Source organism: Delphinus delphis, chromosome 2 (assembly GCF_949987515.2).
Source record: "Delphinus delphis chromosome 2, mDelDel1.2, whole genome shotgun sequence".
NCBI lineage: Eukaryota > Metazoa > Chordata > Mammalia > Artiodactyla > Delphinidae > Delphinus > Delphinus delphis.
In genome coordinates, this window is record NC_082684.1 from 176,016,145 (window position 1) to 176,043,196 (window position 27,052).

Sequence of the window (27,052 nt, forward strand, 5' to 3'; positions counted from 1 at the left end):
AGCCTACTCCTGTCACGACCAGAAAAACTGAGTCTTGGGCATCCCTCCTGGACTTGGCCGTGACCACACGGGGGTCTCACATCAGGCGAAAAAGTAAAAGCCCTAAAGAAGATAAGACTATGTGAAGTTAGAGAAAAGTTAATCTAAAATGATGGTAGAAACTTCCAGAAAGGACTGAAGACAAAGAATGGTGATCAGGCCAACGGAGAAGGAAGAAATTGGCTGCACATTTCAGGAGCAGCAAGTACAAGGAGAAGACATTGTACATACATACGCGTTCTCGCTCAAGACATTTCTAACTTGTTCTCGCCTCTCTCATCTTGGACCACCACCTTCCAGATGCAGGGTTTCCTTTCCAGGGAAGGCTGGAATATTTTCAAGCTCTGAAATCTTTAGATTATAGCATCCATGTCAGTAGAAGGGGCTTTAGAAATCATCCAGTCCGGCGCTCATTTGCATGAATGAGGCTCAGAGAGGTTAAGAATGTACCCAAGGTCACACAGCTGGTTATTAAGACAAGCGTTGTCCTCACTTCCTCTGTCATTGCCCCCAAGCACTCCTCAGGGTCACACACCTTCAACGTCTAAATGAGATTTTCTTTGTCCACTCAGAGCAGGAAAAATTTTACCCGGGAGCTCTGGGAGGTGGGCTGAGGGTGGGGAGAGCACGTAGCTGGTTTGCTATCATTGCTTTCACAATATTTTCCTCCCATGTGTTCCCTGTTCCACTTTCTTCCTGCAGCTCACTTTTGAATATTTAAATATTTAAGAACTGTGAGCTGCCTGCAAGCTCTCTGAAGCCTCCGGAGAGAAGAACGGATACACATCCAAATACATAAATTCCATCTCCACGGGAGGCTCCTGTGCTGGGGTACAAGGCATTGCAGGAAGCTCACTCATCCTGGTCTACTGCATCACAGCAATGGTTATCCAGTCACGGAAGTGTAAAATATTCAACGCTTTTGATCAAAAATGTATGAAATCGTAAAGCCAAAGGATTATGCGTGTGTGCCTGAAATGAACTTCTGGTGGAAATTAAGACCGTGAGCATAATTTGCAGAGCCGTCTACCTTTTAGCGGCTTGCCCCAGTGTTTTCTTCTAACCTGGTTCAAACGTATGGCGTCATGAGCGGCGTTAGGTATCCGACACAATACTTGCCAACCAATAACAGACATTCAAATGTCATTTGTCTTTGGGTTTCATTATGGCAACTGTTAAAGGAATAAACGAACTGCAGAATTAAATGAATACAGCTGAATTTGGTGACCATCCTAGCACATGGTAAGCCGAAATATCAGCTTCAATTTTAAAAAACTCTTTCTCTAAGAAAATCCGTATGCAAAAAGAGGACTAAAACTTTCAGAAGTTATTTTCCCTTTCATAACTGATTTCTTAATTCCATATATTTTAAGCTACTACTGAAAACCAATTGCTTTCCTACTTGGGTTTGGCTGGAGTGGCTGTGTGTTGTTGTTGAGTGTATAACGTGTGTCCAAGTACAATACGTGTCTATTTTAAATTTTTGGTTAAATGAGATAAAATTAGATACGGTACTTTCAGAATGTACGAAAAGACCAGGGCGTAGAATACTTAAAGTATTTGAAATCTTAAAAATATAAAGATATCAATATGATCTTTCTGTTCAGTGACTGTATATATATATATATATATATATCTGAGCCTGAGATTTCTGCCTACTTTCCATACTCAGAACCTAACTGAAAAGTCAGAAAGAAACAAGAAGCCTCTCACTGACCAAAACAGAGTTCACCCCTCACATACTGGGTGGGAATGTAAACTGGTGCGGCCACTATGCAAAACAGTATGGAGATCCCTCAAAAATTAAGAACAGATTTACCCTGTAATCCAGCTATCACACTTCTGGGTATTTATCTAAAGAATGTGAAAACACTAATTCGAAAAGATATATGCACCCCTCTGTTCACTGTGGCATTATTCACAATAGCCAAGATACAGGAACAACCTAGGTGTCCATAAATGGATGAATGGAGAAAGAAAATGTGATACACATACACACAAACACAAACATACAATGGAATACTACCCAGCCATAAAAAAGCATGAAATCTTGCCATATGTGAAAACTCAGGTGGACCTGAGGGTATTACACTTAGTGAAATAAGGCAGATGGAGAAAAATACAATATGATTTCACTCATATGTGGAATATAAAAACAAAATAAACAAATCAAACCAAACAAAAATAAACACATAGATACAAGAACAGAGTAGTGGTTGCCAGAAGGGGGGGAGGGGGGAGGGTGAAACGGGTATGGTGATGGACGGAAACTAAATTTTTGGTGGTGAGCATGCTATAGAGTATACAGAAGTTGAAATATATTGTACACATGAAACACAAAATATTATAAACCAATGTTACCTCAATAAGAAATAAATTTTAAAGAAACAGTTCACAAATTGGGTCAGACACTCATTGTTCGTCTTTATGCATAATTCTAGCAATACTGTGGATGTGGGATATAGACCCTAACATAGCAAGAAAATAAGGTCTGAAATCCAAGTGAATATATTCCACCTGAAATGGACAGGTCATATAATTAACTCAACGTATAATGAATAGCACAAGAATTTTTACCTTAACGTGGACCCTAAGAAGGTGAACTGTACAAACGAAGAGACAGAAAATGATTTAGAAAATAAAGGCAACCGGGGCTTCCCTGCTGGCACAGTGGTTGAGAATCTGCCTGCTAATGCAGGGGACACAGGTTCGAGCCCTGGTCTGGGAGGATCCCACATGCCACTGAGCAACTAGGCCCGTGAGCCACAACTACTGAGCCTGCACGTCTGGAGCCTGTGCTCCGCAACAAGAGAGGCCGCAATAGTGAGAGGCCCGCGCACCGCGATGAAGAGTGGCTCCTGCTTGCCACAACTAGAGAAAGCCCTTGCACAGAAACGAAGACCCAACACAGCAAAAATTAATTAATTAATTAATAAACTCCTACCCCTCCCAACATCTTAAAAAAAAAAAAAAAGAAAAGAAAAGAAAGGCAAGAGGATGGTCCAAGCACACAGCAGTCTGGTGAAGCTTAGTGCTGAGGCCAGAGTCTCGAAACTTTACTACAACCGAGATGGGATCCTCAGAGAGAGCAGCTCAGAAGGAATGCTCAGCGAGGTCAAAGCAGCGGGGAGATGAAGCAGGTCTCGGAGGGAGAAAGAGCTCCGTGCACCTGGGGGCTGTGGAGGAGTGAATGGATGGTGAAAGAAAGAGGGGACAGGCTTCCCTGGTGGCGCAGTGGTTGAGGGTCCGCCTGCCGATGCAGGGGACGCGCGTTCGCGCCCCAGTCTGGGAAGATCCCACATGCCGCAGAGCGGCTGGGCCCGTGAGCCATGGCCGCTGAGCCTGCGCGTCCGGAGCCTCTGCTCCGCAGCGGGAGAGGTCGCGGCGGCGAGGAGCCCGCGTACCGCAAAAAAAAAAAAAAAAAGAAAGAAAGAGGGGATAGCTTGAGGTCAGGACAAGTTTTACTTAGGATGCAGGAAACCTGAGTATGTCTTCAACGCGAGGAGAAGGAACCAGGAGAAAGGTAGACGTGGAAACGAGAGAAACAGGGGCAACTGTGCAGGCAAAGCATGGGGAGGGATGGCACAAAAAACACGGAGGAGCAGAATCACCTCTTTCCCGGGAAGAAGCCTCCTTCAGACCGCCATCCGACCTGGTTGCCTCCATCTTGAGAGTAGTTTACAACCAGCTACTCAAAGCCGGTCCTCAGACCAGAGGCGTCAGTGTCACGTGGGCTCTGGCCTGCTGCCTCTCTAGCTACCCCAGCCCTAGCCAATCACACATGACAAGCTCTTGCACGTTAACAAGGTGGCAGGTGATGCCCCTGAAGTCTGGGATGAGCTGGTTTAAAGCAGTGGTTGTGAACACAGGCATTGAAATGAGACAGATCTGAGTTCAAGTCCAGCTCTACCTTGAGCCCGTGGTATGTGCCCTAGGGCGAGCCTCCCCAGGCCTCAGGTTTTTTCCTCTGTAGAACGAGGATAATGATACTGTTTCTTCTCAGGGGTCTTTGTAAACCTGAGATCATGCAGGGAAAGAGCGTGGCCTTGAGCCTGGCACACAGTAATGATGTTGTTTTTGTTCATCCCTTCCAGCCTCCTTGGGTAACAGCTCTGTTATGTCCACGTCTGAACCCCGGTAGGGAATGAGTTCACCAAGGACGGGAAACATGCATCGGACCGGGAGATCTGCACACAGGTGTGTGATATTGAGGTGAAACACTCAACGCACTACGTGCTGACATGGGGCTGGGACACGGGCAAGTCGATCCCACAGCAAATAGGAAAGCACTTTTTTCGACTCTATGCATACAAAAGCCGGTTAGAAATAGGTTATGAACTTGCTTGGGATTAAAGGATAAACTTTCAGAAGAGAATAAGCAAGTTACCAGGTGAATACACTTTGAAAACCTCCTGCGTCAGGGCGTGGCCATGACAAAGTGAGACGGAGATCTCTTTGAACCCACACCCAGGTGCTGCACCCCCTTCCAAGGTCAGCAGTGCAAACCACCCAGAGACGTTTCACCGTAGGGATGAAGCTTAATTCTTGGGAAAAGTACCTAAATCAACGCACAGCACGAGACGAGTTTCTTCATTTTCGGCAAAGCTCCAATAATGAAGGGGCTGATTTCATCGCACGCACCTTAATTTCTTCTCTTGGCAAAAGCACATATACAGAAACCCCAGCAGGCTTGTAATAGGAGAACAAGTCTTTCTGCTTGTGTTATGAGATATGGGAAAAAAACATAGAACTTATTAACACTGAACACCCACTTCTGTCGTGAATAATATATAACAGCAAAAGTATTTTATGGAGCTCAGTTAAGTGTCTCGACATGAAGAATCCACAGGTGATCTCAATGCATTCAACTCTAGCAACTCACACCTGTGGAACAGCCATTGTGCAGTGGGCTCGGGCTAGATCCTGGGGCCGCACGGGGGCTGGGACCCAGGTGCCTTGTTGGGCACCCCTACCGAGGAAGGGAGCCTGGGACACGGTGCCAGGGCCCTGTGGGCTAAAGCACAGTCAAGGTCCCGGAACCCAGAGGCAGAAGGTCAGAGGAGGCTTCCCGGAAAATCTCATTTAAGATCACTTCCCTGGGGCTTCCCTGGTGGCACAGTGGCTGAGAGTCCGCCTGCCGATGCAGGGGACAAGGGTTCGTGCCCCGGTCCAGGAAGATCCCACACGCCGCGGAGCGGCTGGGCCCGTGAGCCATGGCCGCTGGGCCTGTGCGTCCGGAGCCTGTGCTCCGCAACGGGAGAGGCCACAACAGTGAGAGGCCCACGTACCGCAAAAAAAAAAAAAAAAAAAAAAAAATCACTTCCCTGGCAAGCAAGGGAAGGCAGAACATTTCAGCGAGGGGGGCCCAGCAAAGATAGTGGCATGAAAGGCCCTGAGGGGGAGGCTGGGGAGCTGGGCTTTAGCCTCTCATCAGTGGGAAACTATGCACGTTTGGCTTTTGCTCCGATCTTGGTTTAGCAAGGTCATTCTGAGGATGGATGCACGGCGGAGAGCCTGGGGCAGAAGGATCCATTAAGGGCGACGCAGTCATCCAGGTAAAGGAACTGGGAAGCTCTCGAGGAAGTGCGGGGCAAGCGCTTCCTTTCAGACACAGACTTAGCCACCTTGGCGACCTGTGGGGATGGTGACAAAGGGGCTTCTGGTTCAGAGCTATAAAAAAAAGGAGGCTGGAAGTGCAGGAAAGGTCCGGATCGGGGAATTCTCCTGGTCACAGTGAGGCCCCGAGATCAGTGTGTTAATACAAAACAGCGAGTACCCTAAAAGCCCAGGCCGCCCTGGAGTGAGAAGATGACTTCCTTTGTACACCAGCAATGAAGAGACGCCTCTGGTGGTCCCTCCCCACAGCTCTCTGCAGCCTCTGACCCTGAACGCTGCAGCTCTCCGGACAGCCTTGCAAAAGCCCTTTTCTTTGGATACAATTTCTGAATTGTAAAATTTTAAATGACCTCAGGTGTTGCCAAAGGTGTTCATGCTGAATTGAAGTTCAAAATCGTGCAGTGGTGTGGTGACCAAGAAACAGGATGTCCCCCAGTACAAGCAAGGGTATCTGTGTGTGTGTGTTGAGTGCAAGTAATGTAAGCTGGGTGCTTTGACCGAATTTTGCTTGGAACAGTGTGCTCGGGGCACTAGAGTTAGCGTGTCCCCGGGAGATGACGAGCACGGTCCCGGGCCCGACAGGGGGAAACAAGATGAGCCAACGGCCTCTCTCTGCCCATCTGTGCCACCTTCTCAGGGAGAGACAAGGATGATCTCTCCTGGCAGGACACCCCACTGCTTGGCTTCCCAAGACTTCTCCTGGGCTGGTGAGAAGAGGCAACCCTATAGGCCTAGTTTATTGATGCTTCTCCCTGGGATCGAGGGAATCATTGATACCCTGCAGTTTTTCTCAGCGGGGGACACCACCAGCATTTTGGCCAGGGCCATGCTCTACCACAGGGGACTGTCCCATATTACAAGGCATTAATAATTTTAGCCACATCCCCCCAAACGCCAGCTGTAGTTATTATGAAAAACAGAATCACCCCAAGCATTTCCAAATGCCCCTAGGGTTGTGGCACGCTAGCTGGTTGAGAACCACGGCAGTATTCACCGATGAGGTTCATCTCTATAAATATTCTGTTTTTCTACCTGATAAAAATAATGACTGCCCCTATTGGTCCATCTGACACAGTATGCAGAAACCATCTTTAAAATAAAGAAAGAAATAAAAAGAAAACAAAAACAAACAAACAAAAGAAAAAAATCAAAGAAACCATGTTTTTTTCAGCACAAGCAAATCACCAAAAGCTACGTTACAGAGAGACGACAGCTGTCTCTAGGGCTTTACAGGAATGATACAACATTATTTTCTTGGAGAATTAAAAATTGAAATAGAGCCCCAAATCTAGAAACTAAAGTGAGATTAAAAAATAAATAAATTCTGAAACATAAGAAGTTCTATAAATCAAGCTTAAAGAATCCGAGTCAAGGTAAAGAACCCTAAAACAAAGATCACACAAAAGGATTGCTGGTGATTTACGCTTCCCCGTGGGTTCATAATAGGCGCGAAATAAAACTTGCCCTTCTGAACTTCAACCTCATACCTGTGGTACAATGACTGAAGTACTGTGTATTGTGTATCATGCTTTTAATTCCAAGGCTTCAAGTGCTAACATTCAGACAGGAGGTACCTTCTAGATTCTATTGACGAAATTGTTAGTACCAACTTCGCTGTACCATAAAGTAAGTTCTTTTGTTTTTAAGAAAAAACCCCCAATCATTCCAAAACCAAAAAACATGCCCAAGGGTACTCAGAGGAGTATGCAATTACTAGCACATACTGGCAGGAACATTCCAGTGTTTGAAATCAACAAATCCTTAGGAGGCATGCTCAGACAGATGACACTTAAGAAAAAACAACTGCGTTTAGATTTATAGGAAGGTTTTTCACTTACTTCAAATTTCTGTATAATCCTTGTTCCTCTAAGTTAAAGGGGGAAAAAAATCACTCTGTAATTCCTTATTTTTCTAATTAAAAAATAAACAAAACAAAACACGTTATATCCTCTAATTCGGCTTTGGCTGTCCTCAAGTATTTTCTTTGCGTCTCCTTTCAATGAATACTACTTTCAAATTCTAAACAAAAAGCAAAATATCAAAAGTGAGCCCAGGGAACACTGTACAAAACCAAGTATCACAATGCAAACAAGGCAACTGCATCTATCAGAAGTGATGATTCAGAAGAGGATAAATATAGAACGGTGCTTTCCAAATGGCGTTTGGGTGGCAAGTGCAATAAACAGGTGAAGGCTACATCCCAAAAGTTTCTCTGAAAAAAGATCGCCAAAGTATTATCAACAAGTGTCTTCTTTTTGAAGCTGTCGGTCCCCTGGTGCCCCTGACACTGAACTTCCGCAATCTGGCCTTGGTGTGGCCATCCATTCCTGGGTAAATCCAAGCAAAACCTGAGGACACTTCAGCCTCTGAGGACGCCGTCAGAAGCAGTGGAGCAGCTCCACATGGGACGGGCCTTTTATGGCCTGAACTGGAGAGCCTTGATCCCAGATCATCCACCAGAAATAGCTCCTGAAACTCAGAGGCGCCCACCAGCTGTTGCAACAGGCCTGGCCAGCAGCAATTTCAAATGCAATGAGAACTGTCACATTGTCTTTCAGCTTGTTTTACAGAGAAACTAAAAATGCACCAGCAATCTCCCGAACGGGCTACAACAATACGGAACTGACTGGCAAACGTTTTTCTAATTCTAGTCTTTGGGGTATAAAAGAACACATAACCAGCTCAGATATAGACTCTCAAAAAGGAAGTAACACACCTATACACGCATAAACAGTTTGCTGTAAAGGCACACGCCTCTTTACCAGTTTGCAAGTTGTGTAGACATCTGTGGGTTTCTTCCCACTTCCAACAAGAGAATTTCCAATAGAAAATGAGTCATCGGAAGATAGAATTGTGCTAGAAGTAATTTCTCTAAAACAACACAAAGGTTTTGCCTTAAAACCAAAGACCACGCTCTGAATGGATGGATCTGTCTTCAGATGGATCTCAGGCTGCTCAATTCACTCAAAGACCAGAAGAAACGTAACTAATGGGCAGGGCGAGGAAGAACCATCAAGCACAAGCACTTGTTAAAAGGCTATTTATGTTTTTTACTTTATTTATTTATTTTGCGGTACGCGGGCCTCTCACTGTTGGGGCCTCTCCCGTTGCGGAGCACAGGCTCCGGACGCGCAGGCTCAGTGGCCATGGCTCACGGGCCCAGCCGCTCCGCGGCACGTGGGATCCTCCCGGACCGGGGCACGAACCTGTGTCCCCTGCATCGGCAGGTGGACTCTCAACCACTGCGCCACCAGGGAAGCCCTATTTATGTTTTTTAGATACTCAAACTACTGTTGCAACTCTGCCTACAAAAATCCTTACACCTGTGGGTGTCCTTGTCGCTGGGAAGCATAACAGAACGTCTGGATCATCCTGACTTCAATATAAAGCACAAAGTTCAGAACTCTGGGCTGGGCCAAGGCTCTGCACCGCCCCCGGGGGCAGGTACCCGGCTGTTAGCTCTCAGAACAGCAGCTGCTTCAGTCAGCAGAGGCCGCCCAAGCACGATCTGAATTCCTGTCATTAATTAACCCTGCAGGACGACACCTCCTTCTAGACAGACAGTCCGGTGGCCAGGTGAAAGACGGCAGATACCCTGGGCAGCCTTCATGATTAAACACCGGCTTTGTTTTTCTCTTTCTGACTTACTTCACTCTGTATGACAGACTCTAGGTCCATCCACCTCACTACAAATAACTCAATTTCGTTTCTTTTTATGGCTGAATAATATTCCATTGTATATATGTGCCACATCTTCTTTATCCATTCATCCGATGATGGACACTTAGGTTGCTTCCATCTCCGGGCTATTGTAAATAGAGCTGCAATGAACATTTTGGTACATGACTCTTTTTGAATTATACCGTATGCTAACACATATATATGGAATCTAAGGGGAAAAAAAGGTCATGAAGAACCTAGGGGTAAGACGGGAATAAAGACACAGACCTACTAGAGAATGGACTTGAGGATGTGGGGAGGGGGAAGGGTAAGCTGGGACAAAGTGAGAGAGTGGCATGGACATATATACACTAGCAAACGTAAAATAGATAGCTAGTGGGAAGCAGCCGCATGGCACAGGGAGATCAGCTCGGTGCTTTGTGACCACCTAGAGGGGTGGGATAGGGAGGGTGGGAGGGAGGGAGACAAAAGAGGAAAGAGATAGGGGACATATGTATATGTATAACTGATTCACTTTGTTATAAAGCAGAAACTAACACACCATTATAAAGCAATTATACTCCAATAAAGATGTTAAAAAAAACTAAAACCAAAAACACTGGCTTCATGTTTTGCTCAAGGGTTAGAGACAATTTGTCAATTGTAAATAGTGCTGCAATGAACATTGGGGTGCACGTGTCTTTTTGAATTATGGTTTTCTCAGGGTATATGCCCAGGAGTGGGATTGCTGGGTCATATGGTAATTCTATTTTTAGTTTTCTAAGGAACCTCCATACTGTTCTCCATAGTGGCTGCACCAACTTATATTCCCACCAACAGTGTAGGAGGGTTCCCTTTTCTCCACACCCTCTCCAGCATTTGCTGTTTGTAGATTTTCTGATGATGCCCATTCTAACTGGTGTGAGGTGAATGTTCACTGCAGTGCTATTTACAACAGCCAGGTCATGGAAGCAACCTAAATGCCCATCGCCAGACGAATGGATAAAGAAGATGTGGCACATATACAGAATGGAATATTACTCAGCCATAAAAAGGAATGAAATTGGGTCATTTGTAGAGACGTGGATGAATCTAGAGACTGTCATACAGAGTGAAGAAAGTCAGAGAAAAACAAATATCACATATTAACGCCTATATGTGGAAACTAGAAAAATGGTTACAGATGAACTGGTCTGCAGGGCAGAAATTGAGACACAGATGTAGAGAACAAACGTATGGACACCAAGGGGGGAAAGAGGCAGGGGGGATGGTGGTGTGATGAATTGGGAGATTGGGATTGACGTGTATACAATGATATGTATAAAATGGATGACTAATAAGAACCTGCTGTATAAAAAATAAATAAAATAAAATTCAAAAAAAAATTAAATAAAATTTAAAAAAAAAAGACAATTTGTCCAAGCCACATTTTTTACTCACCTCAAGCAGACAAGCAAAGCTTCACAGTCACTTCCTAATCTCTGTCCTGGCCCTCACCTTATTTTCCCTTTGACCAATTTTGCTTTCTACTCCTTTTTAATTTTATTTGATCTTGTTTTATATATTTATATAAGCTGCTTTACATTCTTCCTGGAGCAAGCAGGGTAAAAATAAATAAAAACTTACATGAAACAGTTGACTATCTGGGTCTTTCTTTCAAGAAAAGATAACACTGTTACTGCAACAATGCAGGGTTTTTTGTTTTTTGTTGTTTTCCTAAAAAAGATTCATTCCCACAAAAGAAACATCTAACTTTTGGATGCCTCTGAGGTTACTGGTCCCTGCAGCATCAAACTGGCCTAGCTTAATGCACTGGAGTCTAGTAGAATAATTCTCCGAGGCTGCTTCTTTCATACTTGCTTCTTGTCTTTGTTCAAAGTCCAGTTAATTCTACCTGCGCAATCTGTTTAAATACTTTCCTCCATTTTTCTTTTTTTTTTCTTATATCGTGAAATCAGGAAACTCTTGTCATACATACTTCTTCCCAAAAACTTGACAGTAATCAGAACTGATATGCATGAGAGTAGATTTAATGATATACCCATGAAGAAAACGGAACATCACATTTTATAAATTAAGAACTAGACTTAGACCTCTCCGAGATATTTGATAAGTAACTATTCCTCATTTGCTATTATTTAATACTAGTAGGATAATAACCATATGGTAGTCTACCATTCTTTCTAGTGACTTCATTGTATCAGCTTCAGTATGACTTTTTTTTTTTTTTTTTGCGGTACGCGGGCCTCTCACTGCTGTGGTCCCTCCCGTTGCGGAGCACAGGCTCCGGACGCGCAGGCTCAGCGGCCATGGCTCACGGGCCCAGCCGCTCCGCGGCATGTGGTATCTTCCCGGACCGGGGCACGAACCCGTGTCCCCTGCAGCGGCAGGTGGACTCTCAACCACTGCGCCACCAGGGAAGCCCCCAGTATGACTTTTAATCTGGCTTTTGTGGGTTAATCTAGAAACCATGACTACTTATGATATTGATCTCAAGAGAAACTACATTCTATGGTACCTGTTTTATAATAAACAATGAACATGTGGAAACCAAAATTAAAACACAATGCTTTTTACAATCATGACAAAAAAATAGACATAAACTTAACTAAACATATACAGGATCTGTATGCTGAAAATTATAAAAGGCTGATGAAAGACATCCAAGGAGACCTAACTAAACAAATACACATACACTGTGTTCATGGGCTGGAAGAGTCCACACGGTAAAGATGTCAGTTCTCCCCAAAACGATCTGTAGATTTAATGCAATTTCTATCAACGTGCCCGGAAGGATTCTGGTAGATAAAGACGAGCTTATTCTAAAATTTATAGGAAGAGGCGCAGGCCTTAGAATAGCTAGAGCAATCTTGAAAAAGAAGAATAAAGTGAGAGTAGTCAATGTACCCCACGTTAAGGCTTACTATAAAGCTATAATAGTGGAATAGAGAACCCTGAAATATACCAGGCAAATATACCCAACAGAATTTTGACTTAAGGTGCCATTTCAACAAACGGTGCTGGAGCAGATGGACAGACATAGACAAAAAAACAACAACAAAAACCCAAACAAAGCAAAACAAAAAACCCAAAACCCTTAAGTCTAATCCTTACAACTTATACAAAAATTAACCGAAGTGAATCACAAAATTAAGTGTAAAATATAAAACTATGATACTTTTAGGGAAAAAAACAGGAGAAAATCTTCACGACCTAGACAAAGTTCTTGGACTTGACCCCAAAAGCACAAGCCATGAAAAATGACAAAGGAGACTCATCGGAATGTGAAACTTCTGCTTTGCAAAAGACTGCGTTAAGAGGACGAAAAGATATGCTAGGGAGTGGGAGAGAGTATCTGCAGGTTACATACCTGAGAAAGGACAACTACACAGACCATAGGAAGAGCTCTCAAAATTCAACAGCAAAAACTCCAACAGTCCAATTAGAAAATAGGCAAAAGATATGAAGAGACATTTCACCAAAGAAGATGAAGGACAGGTGGCAAATAAGCACATGAAAAGATGTTCAACACCGTTAGCCATTAGAGAAATACAAATTAAAACAGCAACGAGGGGCTTTCCTGGTGGCGCAGTGGTTGAGAGTCCGCCTGCCGATGCAGGGGACGCGGGTTCGTGCCCCGGTCCGGGAAGATCCCACGTGCCACGGAGCGGCTGGGCCCGTGAGCCATGGCCGCTGAGCCTGTGCGTCCGGAGCCTGTGCTCCGCAACGGGAGAAGCCGCAACAGTGAGCGTACCGCAAAAAACAACCAAACAAACAAAAAAACAGCAACGAGATATCCCTACTCACCTATCAGAATGGCAAAAATGAAAACAACGGTGACCAAACCAAACGCTAGCAAGGAGAAGCGGGACACACGTCGCGGGTGGGAACAGAAAATGGCTACCCGGGGAGGCAGCTCGGCGGCTTCTTCAAAAACGAAACCTGCCAAAGCAAACTACCGTATGGCCTGGCAACTGCATCCCTGGGTATTTATTCCAGAGAAATGGAAACGTATTTTCATACAAAATCCTGAACACAAGTGTTCACGGTAGCTTTATCTGCAATAACCGAAACCTGGAAACCAGCCAGATGTCTTCGATGGACGAACAGTTTAATAAACCTGGCGCACCCACGCCGTGGAAGGCTGCTCAGCGATAAAACGCAACAATCTACTGATACATGCAGCAACCGGATGAATATCCAGGGAATTGCGCTGAGTGAAAGAACGCCAGTCCCCAAAGTTTACATGCTGTGTGACTGCACTTATACCACATTCCTGAAAGATAACATCGTAGACGTGGGAGGCACATCAGAGGTTAGGGATGCGGTGACGGGGCTACGAGAGGCCAGCATGAGGGATCCTTCTCCTGTTCTACTGACTCTGCATCAAAGCCAATATCCTGGTGATGATGTCGATTTCTAGTTCTGCCAGATGTTACCATTGGGGGAAAATGGGTAAAAGGTACACAGGCTCTCTCTGTAGCAAGTCTTAAAACCGCATCCGAATCTATAATTATCTCAAAATTAAGTCTAAACACTAAAAAAAAATCGACTTCAAGTGAAACTTCCAAATGCAACCCATCTGTAACTGGGTTACTTACCATAATTGTACTTTGAGTAAATCTACGTAGATTTGCCTGTCATCAAGGCCATCTTAAGAAATCTGAATTGGAAATGTTTCTTTTCCCCTACAAGAAGGGAAGTCATGGCCCCAAAGTAAAATATTTGATACAGAGTAAGAAAAGGAGAGCATTGCTTTCCAATTAAACATGTTTACTTGGCAGGTTGTCCGGATACTGAAAAGAGCATCTCTAATGCCTAGGGCCAGTCAAAGAACAGGATCCCTCCCCTTCATTTTCCGCAGTTCAATCCACCGCCAAACACGATCGACACTTGAGAAACAGTAAGAAAACAACTCTTCAGAAAGGGAAGAGACCGGGTCCTCTCAACATTTCATCCAACTACAAATACAGCAAACAGGTTTTTCAACTCTAGAGTGCTACGGTCTTGGAGGTGTCATTCTTGAAAATAAAAGGACAAGACCAGTGTTCGGCCTTCCAAGTGCTGGGGCAGGTCATCTGAGGGTGCTTCAGTATCCTCTGTCCTCTCAGATGCTATAGCATAAAACTTAGATCCGAACATCCTGAACTGGCCCTCCTGGGGGTCACTCACGCTGGCCTTCCGTGCTAGAAAGGATCAGCCCTGGGGAAGGCCACGGCAGAGATGAGATGAAGCTTCTCTTCAGTTCACCTTAGGCGGGGAGCACAAGCCCAAGAACATCTATGCTCCCGCCTCTCTCATCTCCGCCCCCAAGTTCCTCCAGCCTACCTCCGCCTCCCAGCCCGTGCCCACCTTCTTCCTCTCTCCCCTTCACTCATCGTCCGTGACCACTGTCCCCTCCAGCCCCAGAAGCCACAGGCTCCCGCAACAGGTTTACAATTGGACTCCAGCTCCCTCTGCATCCCAGGACCTGCTCCCCCACCACGGAGCCCGCCGGTGGACTTGGCCTCTGGCCGGCGGCGTCTGACACTCTCTGACCACTTCCGGCGGCACGAGGTCTCTACCCGTCCCAGGGTGAGTTCTGCCGCGATCCTCCCGTCTCGACGGCTCCCGTTCTCCTGGCTGCGCTCGGCCCTCACCTCGCAGCCGTGACCACATCTTGCTGCCTGGGGTCCTCCCCGCCTGCCCTCCCCCATCCCTGCTCTCAACGGCCTCTCGCCAGGACTGCTGCAAGAGCCTCCACGGCCCCTCCGTCCTCCACCGACACCTCCCCAAGCCCATCCTCCCCGCGCCTTCCAGACGCACCTGACCGTCTCCTAACGCTACACTAATACACCCCGGTGATCACCTCCCCAAGCCCATCCTCCCCGCGCCTTCCAGACGCATCTGACCGTCTCCTAACGCTACACTAATACACCCCGGTGAGTCTGAGCTTGGGCTGCCTGCACCACGGATGGATAAATGTTAACCGCTGGGTAGGTTTAAAGAAAGCAAAAGGGGGGATATTATCGTTGGTTAACAATATTTTTCAACCAATAAATCACCCTCCCCCAGACAGTCTAAATCAATCAATCTCTGTCTCTCTGTCTCTCTGTCTGTCTCTCCCTCTCAAAGCTCAGGGAGAGCTTCAGTGGTCTGGATGACAATATTTCGAGCTCCAAGGTCACGTGTAGGTCACTGGCTTGAGCACCAGATGAGCAGGCCAGCTCTTCTCTCCCACGCTGCTGCTTCAAGAGAGATGGGTGGAGAACCAACGCTCAGCACGAACAGAACCGCTGGCCTCAAGGTCCAGATGAAATGCGAGTTTGCCAGGGAGGGAGCTTGGCCCGTGTTTTATGAGTCCTGGCTGCAGGGAGGGGATACAGCCTCTCACAGGGCTGGACCAGCACTGCATTCCTGGACACCACGCTGAGTCCTGAGAGTAACGGGAGACGTACCAAGTGTGACATGCTCTGTTTAGGCTGCTATGCATCTAAGAGTATGGGACTGCTGTGAATTCATCACATGGCAGAAACGCAGAGGTGGCTTCTCAAAGGGAACACGGGCTTGGAGGGCTCCAGCCGGTGGAGGGAGGTACTCGGACACGGAAGCAGACCCAGACGCTTGATCCTTTCCACGAGGGCTTGACATCACAAAGGTTAGCACCAAAAGTGGTTCCCTTGGCTGACCCCAAACGCCAAGAGGGGACAGACAGCCCTGACTCCTGCGTGAAAACACAAAGCTTCTGCGGTCCTCCTGGGGGGCCGTGCAAAGGTGCGTGTCTGCGCCGAGATGCACAAAGGAGAACCAGGGGCAAACTCCAGCCCTCAGAGGTACGCCGGGGACAGGAAGGACGGGGGTGCCCTCTCTGCAGCCACGGTCTCCCAGCCTCGACACAGTCCGACAGCCCACGCGGCCCTGGGTGGGAGCACAGCGCGTGCAGTCTCCCCGTCCATGGGCTTCCGTTATCACGTTCACTCCCCTTCTTTTCCGCCAGAAACACAATTCTAAGCGATGGCTGCACACTTGGGCCAACCCACAAGCGCCTAATAATCCTGTAATGAAGTGGAACCGCAGCACCAATAATTCTATCAAACTGAACCACTACGCGCGGCGGCTTCAAACGTGTCTGCGGCTCCCACTGCGGCTCCGGAACGCCGGCTCCCTGGCAGCGCACGTGGTGGCTTCCCACCCTAAGGCCGAGGCAGAGACTCTTGTTCTGGGGGGCCGGGGCTACGAAGTTGAGAAGGAGAGCACCGCCTGGGCGGCTGCGTGTGGGAGAACAGGGTGAGCAGGTGGCGTCAGCCGTGCAGGCAGCGTGGGCTGGGGGGCTGAGTTCAGGGGGCAGGAACCCCTGGGGCAGAGAGATGATGCTGAAAGCTGAAAAGTTTCAAGAAAAGGAAACAAAGGGAAGATATGGGGACCCACTGACTGGGGTCTGAAACACCGACTTCATTTTCTGATATTTTCTCATTTCACGGCTCCAGGTTAAAGCCTGGTCAGTCCAGAGGCCAAAAACTTGCTGCTCTAGGTTGACTCCCACGGTCCCACTGGGTTCTAAAAACCTGAGACTCTGTGATTCTGAGGCAAAGCACTGTGTCACGGTCACCAAAGAAAAAGGGAGAGAATTAAGAGAAAGAAAAGAAGAGTGCAATATGGACGATGGAAAGGGGTCCAAGGAGAGAGAAAGTGTGTGAGCGCCAGGCCTTCTGGAGTGAGAAGTACTAATGAGACAGCAGGGCAGGAAATAACAACACAGGGTCACCCCTCAGCTCCCTCAGATAGAGACTCGGTCTGGAGTGGATGATGCCCTCACAGACCCTGAAGTTATCTGCCAGACTTGCTATGCCGGCGTGGACTTAGTAGCGTGTATGGGGAACTCCCTTCAGAGGATCTACTGCAAACATCTGGTAACCTCATCAGTGGGATGGAGAGCGTGCCCCGCATCAGAGTGAAGAGAAGAAACGTAGCCGCAAATACACCCTCAAAGGACGACACTTATTTAGGAGTCCTTCCAGGTTCTCCCAAGTCCCTGACTCTGCTTTACGCAGCCTACATTCCCCACCCCCCACCAGCGCCCTGAGAACGTGAATTCCAAGAGGAGAGAGATTTTTGTCTGTTCTGTAGATGGTTGTTAATTTCCAGTGCCCAGATCAGTGCCTAAGACATAGTAAATGTTCAATAAATGTTCCTTGGAGGAAAGGAATGAATAATACCTATTTTACAGGGAGAGCACCCAGAGTTGTTTTAAAAGTAAAAAATTTTTTTCTTTACGGCCCGCCCCCCATTACTCTCTCCGCAGCCCCCAGTCTGGGATCACGGTCCCCGCTGGCTTTGGGAAGAGCATCCCACAAGCCCGAATTAGTTTACCTTCTTTCCACATACCTCTTTGGGGAAGACTTTCCTCATTAGACGGGGACTAATTTCAGTGCCGAGCTCCCGGGCATCCTGATCTTTTAGCATCACTTATGCAAATCCACGGCACCTGGACCAGCGCAGGGAGGGAAGCGAACTGCGTGATGAACCTGGACGGCAGGATCGATTTCCAGAGTCAGCCTCCTGACAGGGCCCTCCCTAAATGTTTTCTGATGATGGCCAAGTGGGCAAGCTCAGGCCTTTCTCCCCAGAAACACGATCCTGCTTTCTATACCGACAAGTATTACTTCAAATCCCTAGTGGGCAGTCCAGGATATGGAAATTATAGTAATCTAATCTTGTAGAGGAAGAAGTATGAATCATCATTACACGGTCTGACAAAGAGCTAAGTGATTAATAATCCCAGGTTGCACAGAGGCTGGGGTCCACGGTGATGGCTACCCGTGGGCTACCACCCAAACAGTGGGACCTGGCCGGCAGACATCCGACAGGCAACATCACGGCTTTCATCCCAGGGGAGCACCAAGAAACAAAGGGCCATGTTCTCAGGACCACGCTGCAAAGCTCTTGATTCTTTGGAAAACTCTTGATCGTGCGGCCAGAGGAGTGAGAGAATCTGGGGCTCAAAAATCTTGTCTCTCTTCTGACTCTGGTGTCACACGCTTAAGTTCTGAGGTTTACTTTTCAGTAGGAACTGGGAGGTTTGCGGAATAATGGCGTCTCAAAAAGTGACCAGACACTCCTATCCTCTCCAGGGAAAACAAAAGACTACGGTTAGGAAAAGACACCACCAACAACCAGGATGTGCTCTTCACCACATCACAGACACCTACCGCTCTGAAGGAAGGTCTTGACCTTTTCCTGAAACTTGCAAAAAGAACACTGAAGCTCCCCAGCCCTCATCAAGAAACCACAGCCCCAGGCACCCTGGGAAACTCGGTCAGGGCGCCCACAGCCCTGAACCATCACTGGGCTTGGCGCTTTTTTCCCTCCACTTCTTCTCTTGCACAGCTGTGTTCAATTTTCTGTCCTTGGGGTTTTTAAAGGAACATTTATTCTAGGGCCAGGATTCTCCAGTTTTACGGTTATACAACTCCCTCTCAGGGCCAAAGAATGTTTGAAAAGCCTTAAGCCCAGCACAGAGAGTTAGTAAAAGTATCCAAACGAAAGTGAAATGAAAAGTCAAGACTTGTTCCAATGTCGATTCAACCTCTTACTTGACTGCGCTGTACCTTCTGTTTGCCCTGCAAGACATTTGCTACCTATTTTTAATCAAAGTATAAGTATGGGTGTGTGTGTGTGTGTGTGTGTGTGTGTGTGTGTGTGTGTGTGTGTGTGTGTGTGTGTGTGTGTGTGTGTGTGTGTGTGTGTGTGTGTGTGTGTGTGTGTGTGTGTGTGTGTGTGTGTGTGTGTGTGTGTGTCTTTGCGAGCAGGTAAGGAACAGAGAAGTCCAAACGTGTATTTATATTCTTCCCACGGTTACTGTTTCCTGTTCGATGGTAAATTTTATTTTAAATAAGACCTCCATCTTCAATTGGATGGAATAAAAGATCACAAAGAAAGATTCCTTGAGGATTTTTAAGGGCTTGTTTGTTTTTCCTAGTTAGAGAGCCAGACAGTACTAGGTTTTTGGTAGTAGGATAGCAGTTTAAAAAAAAAAAACAACCCTAGTTTTTACTTAAACGGTGAAACTAGCGGCACTGTTAGCTGAAACGCCCTAAGTACATTACCAACATCCAAAAGCACAGACCCACACACGTACGCGCCAACCAAACAGCGTGAGGCTCCCACCAGCCGTGAAATGCTATCCAGGCTTCTGAGTGCAGCCGAATGGAGCTGTTTCAGAACGCCCAGCAGTCTCTTACCCGTCCGCTTCTCTTCTCTTTTCCTGTCACCTAGACTCCCACGTCTCAAAGAAATCTGCCCAAAGGCTCTGTCTAGTACAGGTTCATGAACATCACTCTTTTTTTGCCCCCTGGAGTCTCCCAAAGGCCATCCGCCTGCTTGATACACACTCCCCTCGATCTGACAGATAAAGCAAAGGTCGGGCGCTGAGGCCTGAGCTATGTGACACAGCACACAGCACCCCCATGAGAGGCCTGGCCGCAGCCCAAGGCAAACAAGATGCTTTTGAGAAACAAAGTAATACGCACAGACTCACCCTCGAGCAGAGAGAACTGAATCCGTTTTCCACCATGGAAGGATCTGAAATGCTGTCGGCAGCACCTGCTAAATACAGTCCGATTCTCTGAAAACGATGAGCAGATACTGTAAACTAACCTTGCGACCAGGTCATGATCAGAGACAAGAGGCAGGCTTCCCTCAAGGGGCCGACGTGAGCAGAGCACATGATACCTTTCCCTTTCGACCACCTTCTCCTGCTCTTTTAAGATCAAGATATCAAAAGTGCCCTTTAGCACGGCCTTACAGGCAAAATGACAGGTTAATGTTCACATGATTCCTCCCAGATAACCAGACTCTAATTCTCCCGTGATTGGAAGTTGCCGGAAGTTAGTGAACATCTCTAAACCTAGGGCAGGGGACAGCTGAAAATGCAGATTCTGAAGTCAGGGTGTCTTTGAAGTCGGTAATTTCCTCAAGTAGGACACACTTCTAATAGCATCTTCTCATAATAATCAATGAAAAACCCTGTGGCTCTGTGCTCTAGAACAAAGATGCTTCTTTCAGAATAAGAATGTTTTCATGAAAGTAATACAGAAAAATTCTCCCCTCAAAATCCCCAAACACATGCTCCCTACATGTACAAGGAAACACAACCAAACAACAATAACCACATAAAAATAATTTCTCAAACCACACACCCAAGAAAAAAAAAAATCTTTACAAGAAGCTATAAGCGGCGCTTGAGAAACCAGGATGTTTTCTAACATCACGCCAAGCCAGTTAGAACACACTGGGTTTTAAAAATACGGTTTTACGATAGCCCATTTACATTCCATATAAGAAAAGACAGAAATGTGGCTGAGAAGGGTCAGATACAACTTTAAAATCTGCCTCACTGAAGCGTGTAGGCACACACACTCACCCCTTGTAGAAGAGAAAACAAACACCACTTGGGCTCATCCAAAATGTGCGGCCTTTGATCACGGTCTCATGTTTACCCAGGACGTCCAACGCGCTTTCTAGCCCAAGGAGCGGTCCAAGCTCTCAGCAGAAGGTTGTCACTTGAGGGACCGTGTGTCTTGAAGAGCTGTTTTCACACGATCTAAATGAATAAAGAAGCATGGGGGAAGCAATGCACTGATGCAAATGGTAAGACCCACAGTCATCGCACCTTCGAGGCGTATGAAATGCATTCCGCCTCGAGCATCTATCTGCATGTGTGCCTTTTGAGAAAGTCACCCCCTGCTCCCTCCACCTCGCTTCAAGGACCCGCTGTAGTCTCGGGGGCCCCAATGCTGGGATCCACTGATGTCTGAAGAGATGCAAGGCAGTGATGTAGGTACAGCCAGGACTTCACTTTACAGAGACCTGCACTGCATCTGAAAGCCTGTGGGATGTCTTTTCTCTTTAATCTGATTTCAAGTGAAGATTTTATTTATTTATCTTCAATGTTAAAAACTTTTTATTGAAGTACAGTTAATTTACAATGTTGTGTTAGTTTTTGGTGTACAGCAAAGTGATTCAGTGTATCATATATATGTATTTGTATTCTTTTTCAGATTCTTTTCCATTATAGGTTGTTACAAGATATTGAATATAGTTTCCTGTACTATACAGTAGGTCCTTGTTGGTAATCTGTTTTATATATAGTAGTGTGTGTACATTAATCCCAAACTCCTCATTTATCCCTTCCCCCCCACCTTTCCCTTTTGGTAATCGTAAGTTTGTTTTAATTAATTAATTACTTTATGGCCGCTTTGGGTCTTCATTGCTGCACACAGGCTTTCTCTAGCTGCGTCGAGCAGGGGCTACTCTTCACTGAGTTGCGCGGGCTTCTCGCGGTGGCTTCTCTACTTGTGGAGCATGGGCTCTAGGCATGCGGACTTCAGTAGTTGTGGCATGTGGGCTTCAGTAGTTGTGGCTTGCGGGCTCTAGAGCGCAGGCTCAGTAGTTGTGGCGCACGGGCTTAGATGCTCCATGGCATGTGGGATCTTCCCGGACCAGGGCTCGAACCCATGTCACCTGCATTGGCAGGCAGATCCTTAACCACTGCGCCACCAGGGAAGTCCATAAGTTTGTTTTCTATGTCTGTGAGTCTGTTTCTGTTTTGTAACTAAGTTCCTTCGTATCATTTTTAAAGATTCCACATATGAACGATATCATATGGTATTTGTCTTTCTCTGTATTACTTACTTCACTTAGTATGATCATCTCTAGGTCCATCCATGTTGCTGCAAATGGCATTATTTCATTCTTTTTTACGGCTGAGTAATATTCCATTGCATGTATGTACCATATCTTCTTTACCCATTCATCTGTCAATGGACACTTAGGTTGTTGCCATGTCTTGGCAATCGTAAATAATGCTGCTATGAACATTGGCCTCACTAGAAACACTTCCCTCACTGCCTGTACTGCTCTTATCCATACCCCTCCTCAGTCCACTCTGGTCCGGGGTTCCCACTACCGAGCTACCCTCGTCAAGGCCACCCGAGCTCGGGGACCCCGCACTCTCCCCACTCCTGCCTGGCTGCCTCTCTTCCACCCCACCCCGTCCCGAGCTTCATTAACAATCTCTCTCTCTCCTCTCTCTGCTATCCTCTCCATGGATTTATCTATGACCTACATTCTATCTCCAGTCAGAACCACTCCTCGGAGCTCCAGCCTCACATTCAGCTGTCTACTGAACACCTCTATCTCGATACTCAACAGGGACCTCAAACTTAATATGTCCACGACAGAACTCTCGATTCTCAAAGCTGGCCCCCCTCATTAAAAAACAAACAAACAAAGAACAGAAAAGAAAAACGAAACGAAGAAATCCCTCCTCCCCCAGTCTTTCCTCTCCTCAGAAGTTGCTAGAATTTGGGAGTCATGCTTCCTGCTCCCCTCATCCTCACTCCCCGAATCTCATCCGTCACCAGGTGCTGACAGCTGTACCTCCAGGACACACCCCTTTCCCTTACAACATACAACAGCTTTACTGATGTATAATGCATACGCCACGCGACTCACCAATGTAAGGTGTACACGTCAATGGCCTGTAGTAGGTCCATGGAGCTGTACGACCATTATCGCATCAGTTGTAGACATTTTCATCACCCCCAAAGGAAACCACACACCCACCAGCAGTCAGTCTCAATTTCCCCTTGAACAATCCAGTCCTAGGCAAACATTGATCTACTTCACGTCTCTGTAGATTTGCCTGTTCTGGAAACTTCATATAAATGGACTCACACAGTACATGGTCACTGGTGTCTCGCTTCTTCCAGTTAGCCTATCTCCAGTATTCATCTATGCTGCAGGATGTATCAGTGTTCCATTCCTCTCTATAATCAAACAACATCCTGTCATATGAACATACAATGTTTTATTTGTTCATCAGTTAATAGACTTTGGGTTGTTTCTATTCTTTGGCAATTGTGAATAATACTGCTAGGAGAGGCAAACTATTATATATAGGATGGATAAACAACAAGGTCCTACTGTACAGCACAGGGAACTATATTCAATATTCTGTGACAAACCATCATGGAAAAGAATATGAAAAAGAATATATATATGTATAATCGAATCACCTTTCTTTACAGCAGAAATTAACACAACATTGTTAATCAACTAGACTTCAATAAAATGAAAAAAAAATAAAACTGCTATGAAAAGTTTTTATACAGAAAAATGTTTTCATTTCTCTTGGGTGTACACCTAGGAGTGGATATGCCAGGTCATAAGGTAAACTCTATGTTTAACTATGTTAGGAACTGCCCGACTGTTTTCCAAAGCAGCTGCTTGGGAAAGAGTCTGCATTCCTACCAGCCGCGTAGGAGAGTTCGAATTTCTCCATATCCTCACCAACACTTGTTACTGTCCATCTTTCATAGAGGGTTATGAAGTGGTAGCTCACTGTGGGTTTGATACGCATTTCCATGATGGCTGGTGATGTTGAAAATCTTCTAACGTGCTTATTGGCCATTTACATATCTTCTTTGCCTACTTCAGATATTTACCTATTTTTGAATTAGGTTTTTTAATAAATTTATTTATTTATTTTATTTTTGGCTGCGTTGGGTCTTCATTGCTGCGCGCGGGCTTTCTCTAGTTGTAGTGAGAGGGGGCTACTCTTGTTGCAGTGTGTGGGCTTCTTATTGCGGTGGCTTCTCTTGTTGCGGAGCACGGGCTCTAGGTGAGCAGGCTCAAGAGTTGTGGCACACGGGCTCTAGGGCACACGCTCAGTAGTTGTGGCGCACGGGCTTAGTTGCTCTGCGGCATGTGGGATCTTCCTGGACCAGGGCTTGAACCCGTGTCCCCTGCACTGGCAGGCGGATTCTTAACCACTGTGCCACCGGGGAAGCCCAAGGTTATCTTTTTATTATTGAGTTGTCAGAGATACAAGTCTAGAATACATGATTTGCAAATATTTTTTCTCATTCTGTAGGTTGTCGTTTCACTCTCATCAGTGTCTTTTAATACACAAAATTTTTTAATTTTTGTTGAAGTCCAATTTATTTTTCTGTTGTCACTTGTACTTTTGGTGTTATACCTTGAAAAATCATTGCATAACCCAAGGTCATGAAGATGAACACCCACGTTGTCTTCTAAGAGTGTTACAGTTTTAGCTCTTATATTTAAGCCTTTGATCCATTCTGAGTTAATTTTTGTATATAGTGTAAGGTGGGGTCCAACTTCATTCTTTTGCGTGTTGATATCCAGTTGTCCTAGAACATTTGTGGAAGAGACTATTTGCCAGTGAATTGTCTTGGCACATTTGTCAAAAATCAATTACCATAAATGTAGGAGTTTATTTCTGGTCAATCAATTCTATTCCAAAAACCTATATGTCTATCTTTATGCCAGAACCACTGTCCTAATTACTGTATTAAGTTCTGAAACCAGGAAGGGTGAGTCTTCCAAGTCTGCTCTTTGTTAAGATTGTTCTGGGTATTCTGGGTCCCTTAAATTCCTATATGAACTTTAGGGCCAGTCTGTCGGTTTCTACAAGGAATCCATCTGAGATTCTGAGAGAGAGACTCTGCGTTGACTCTATGATCAACTCAGGGAGCACTTCTGCCATTTTAACGGTAACGTCTTCTGAGTCATGAACATGGGATGTTTTTCCATTTATTCGGCACTTTCTTTAATTTTGTTCAACATTTTGCAGTTTTAAGAGCATGTTTTATCCTTCTTTAACTGCATTTATCCCTAAGTACAGGCACACCTTGTCTTATTGGGCTTCACTTTATTGCACTTTGCAGATACTGCCTTTTTCATATGAAGTGAAGGTCTGTTGGCAACCCCGCGTTGAGCGAGTCTATTGTCACCATTTTCCCAACAGCATTTGCTCACTTGGCGTCTCTGTGTCACATTTTGGTAATTCTCACAATATTCCAAACTTCTTCATTGTTCCATTTGTCATTATGATCTGTGATCAGTGATCTTTAATGTTACTATTGAAAAAAGATTATGACTTGCTGGAGGCTCAGATGATAGTACTTTTTAGCAGTAAAGCATTTTTTAATTAAGGCATGTACATTGTTCCTTTAGACCTAATGCCACTGCATACTTAATAGACTACAGACAGTGTAAACATAACTTTTATATGCACCGGGAACCCAGAGTATTTGTGTGACTCACTTTATCGTGATACTCACTTTACTGCGGGGGTCTGGAACCAAACCCGCAATATCTCCGAGGTATGCTTGTGTTTCATTCTTTTTCATGCTGTTGTAAAAGGAATTATTTTCTTAATTTCATTTCAGATTGTTTGTTCTAAGTGTACAGCATTACAGTTGACTTTTGTAGACTGATCTTGTATCCTGCAACCTTTCTGAATGTGTCTTTTAGTTCTAACGGTTTAGTGGATTCCTTAGGGTTTTCCATACCCAAGATCATGTCACCTGCAAGCAGAGACAGTTTCACTTCGTTCTTCCCAATCCGGAGGCCTTTCGTATTCTTCAGTAACTGCCCTGGCTAGACCTCCCAGGAGAATACTGAGCAGAGGTAATGAGAGTGGGCATCCTTGTACTGACCCTAATCTTAGGGGGAAAGCTTTCTGTCCACAATTAAGTATGATGTTCGCTGTGGGGTTTTCATAGGTGCTCTTTTTAGGCTGAAGACGTTTCCTTCGATTCCTAGTTTGTTGTTGTTTCATTTATTTATTTACTTATTTAATTATTTTGGCTGTGCTGGGTCTTAGTGGCAGCATGCAGGATCTTTAGTTGTGGCATGTGTGATCTAGTTCCCTGACCAGGGATTGAACCCAGTCCCCCTGCACTGGGAGCACAGAGTCTTAGCCACTGGACCACAGGGAAGTCCCTGGTTTTTTTTGTTTTTTTTATCTTAAAGAGGTATTGGAATTTCTCAAATTCCAAATTTGTTTGCATAACAAATTTCCAAATTTCTCTGCATGAGACACACCCGTGCGCAATTGTGCTTCCCTCTGTATTCTCTCCCTATACCATCTCCACAGCTCAGTATCACTCATCTTTCCAGGTCTGTACTTCAGGGCCATGCTGGACCACCCTATTCAAAGTTCCCATCCACCGCTACCTCCTCCCGCGTCCACCCTCACACAGCCTTCGATGCACTCGTCATTATTGTTCTCAGTACAGATGTGCTCACGTTTGCATAGGGTTCAGTATTTGCCAGCATGAATGCATCATTGCAATCCTCACAACAACCTTACTAGGTAGACGCTATTAACACAGTTTCACCGATGTTGAAATTGAACGAGAGGTTAAGTGTCTTGTTCAAAGTCACGCAGTTTATAAGTGGCAGACTCAGGATTCAAACTCAGGGCCCACCACTCCTGAGACCATTGTCTTAAACCGCTGGCTGCCGTGCCTATCGATAGTTGCTCTCACTTGCTTCTTCCCATATTTTCTATCTAGACACAAGCAGCAATCTCTTTATCGCTGTACTGTTAGCACCTAACACGAGCGTGGCAGGTGTTAATAAACAATGAACAAATGAACACGGGACCTAGGACGCCCTACAAGAAGAGTTCCACGGGACTCTGGTGAGCCCTGCCGGCGACACACGTCCACGGAGAGTCACGAGGCTCACCCACTTCCGAGACCCTTCAGGAAGGAAGGTGAACTTCAATGTTTCTCAAACTCACTGGAGCACAGACCCATCTCCATAGCCCTGTCTCCACTGCACTAACAGTCTAGAGCAGTGTGTTCCATGGAACACACTTTGAGAAACCCTGCCCCAGAGTGGCAGGGCAGATAGCACAGTCCCTAGAAAGGTGCTTCTGCTC

The 27,052-nt window shown here is 45.8% G+C and overlaps 1 protein-coding gene across 5 annotated transcripts in view; it reads right to left on the bottom strand.

Moving 5' to 3' along the window:
- SVIL (supervillin) overlaps positions 1-27,052 on the bottom strand; it is a 235,164-nt gene that overhangs the window by 144,396 nt on the left and 63,716 nt on the right. For all 5 annotated transcript variants that reach the window (XM_060006356.1, XM_060006359.1, XM_060006358.1 and 2 more), the window contains exon 3: positions 20,717-20,896. The gene's annotated coding sequence lies outside the window, so the exon portion shown is untranslated. The remainder of the gene's footprint in view (positions 1-20,716; positions 20,897-27,052) is intronic.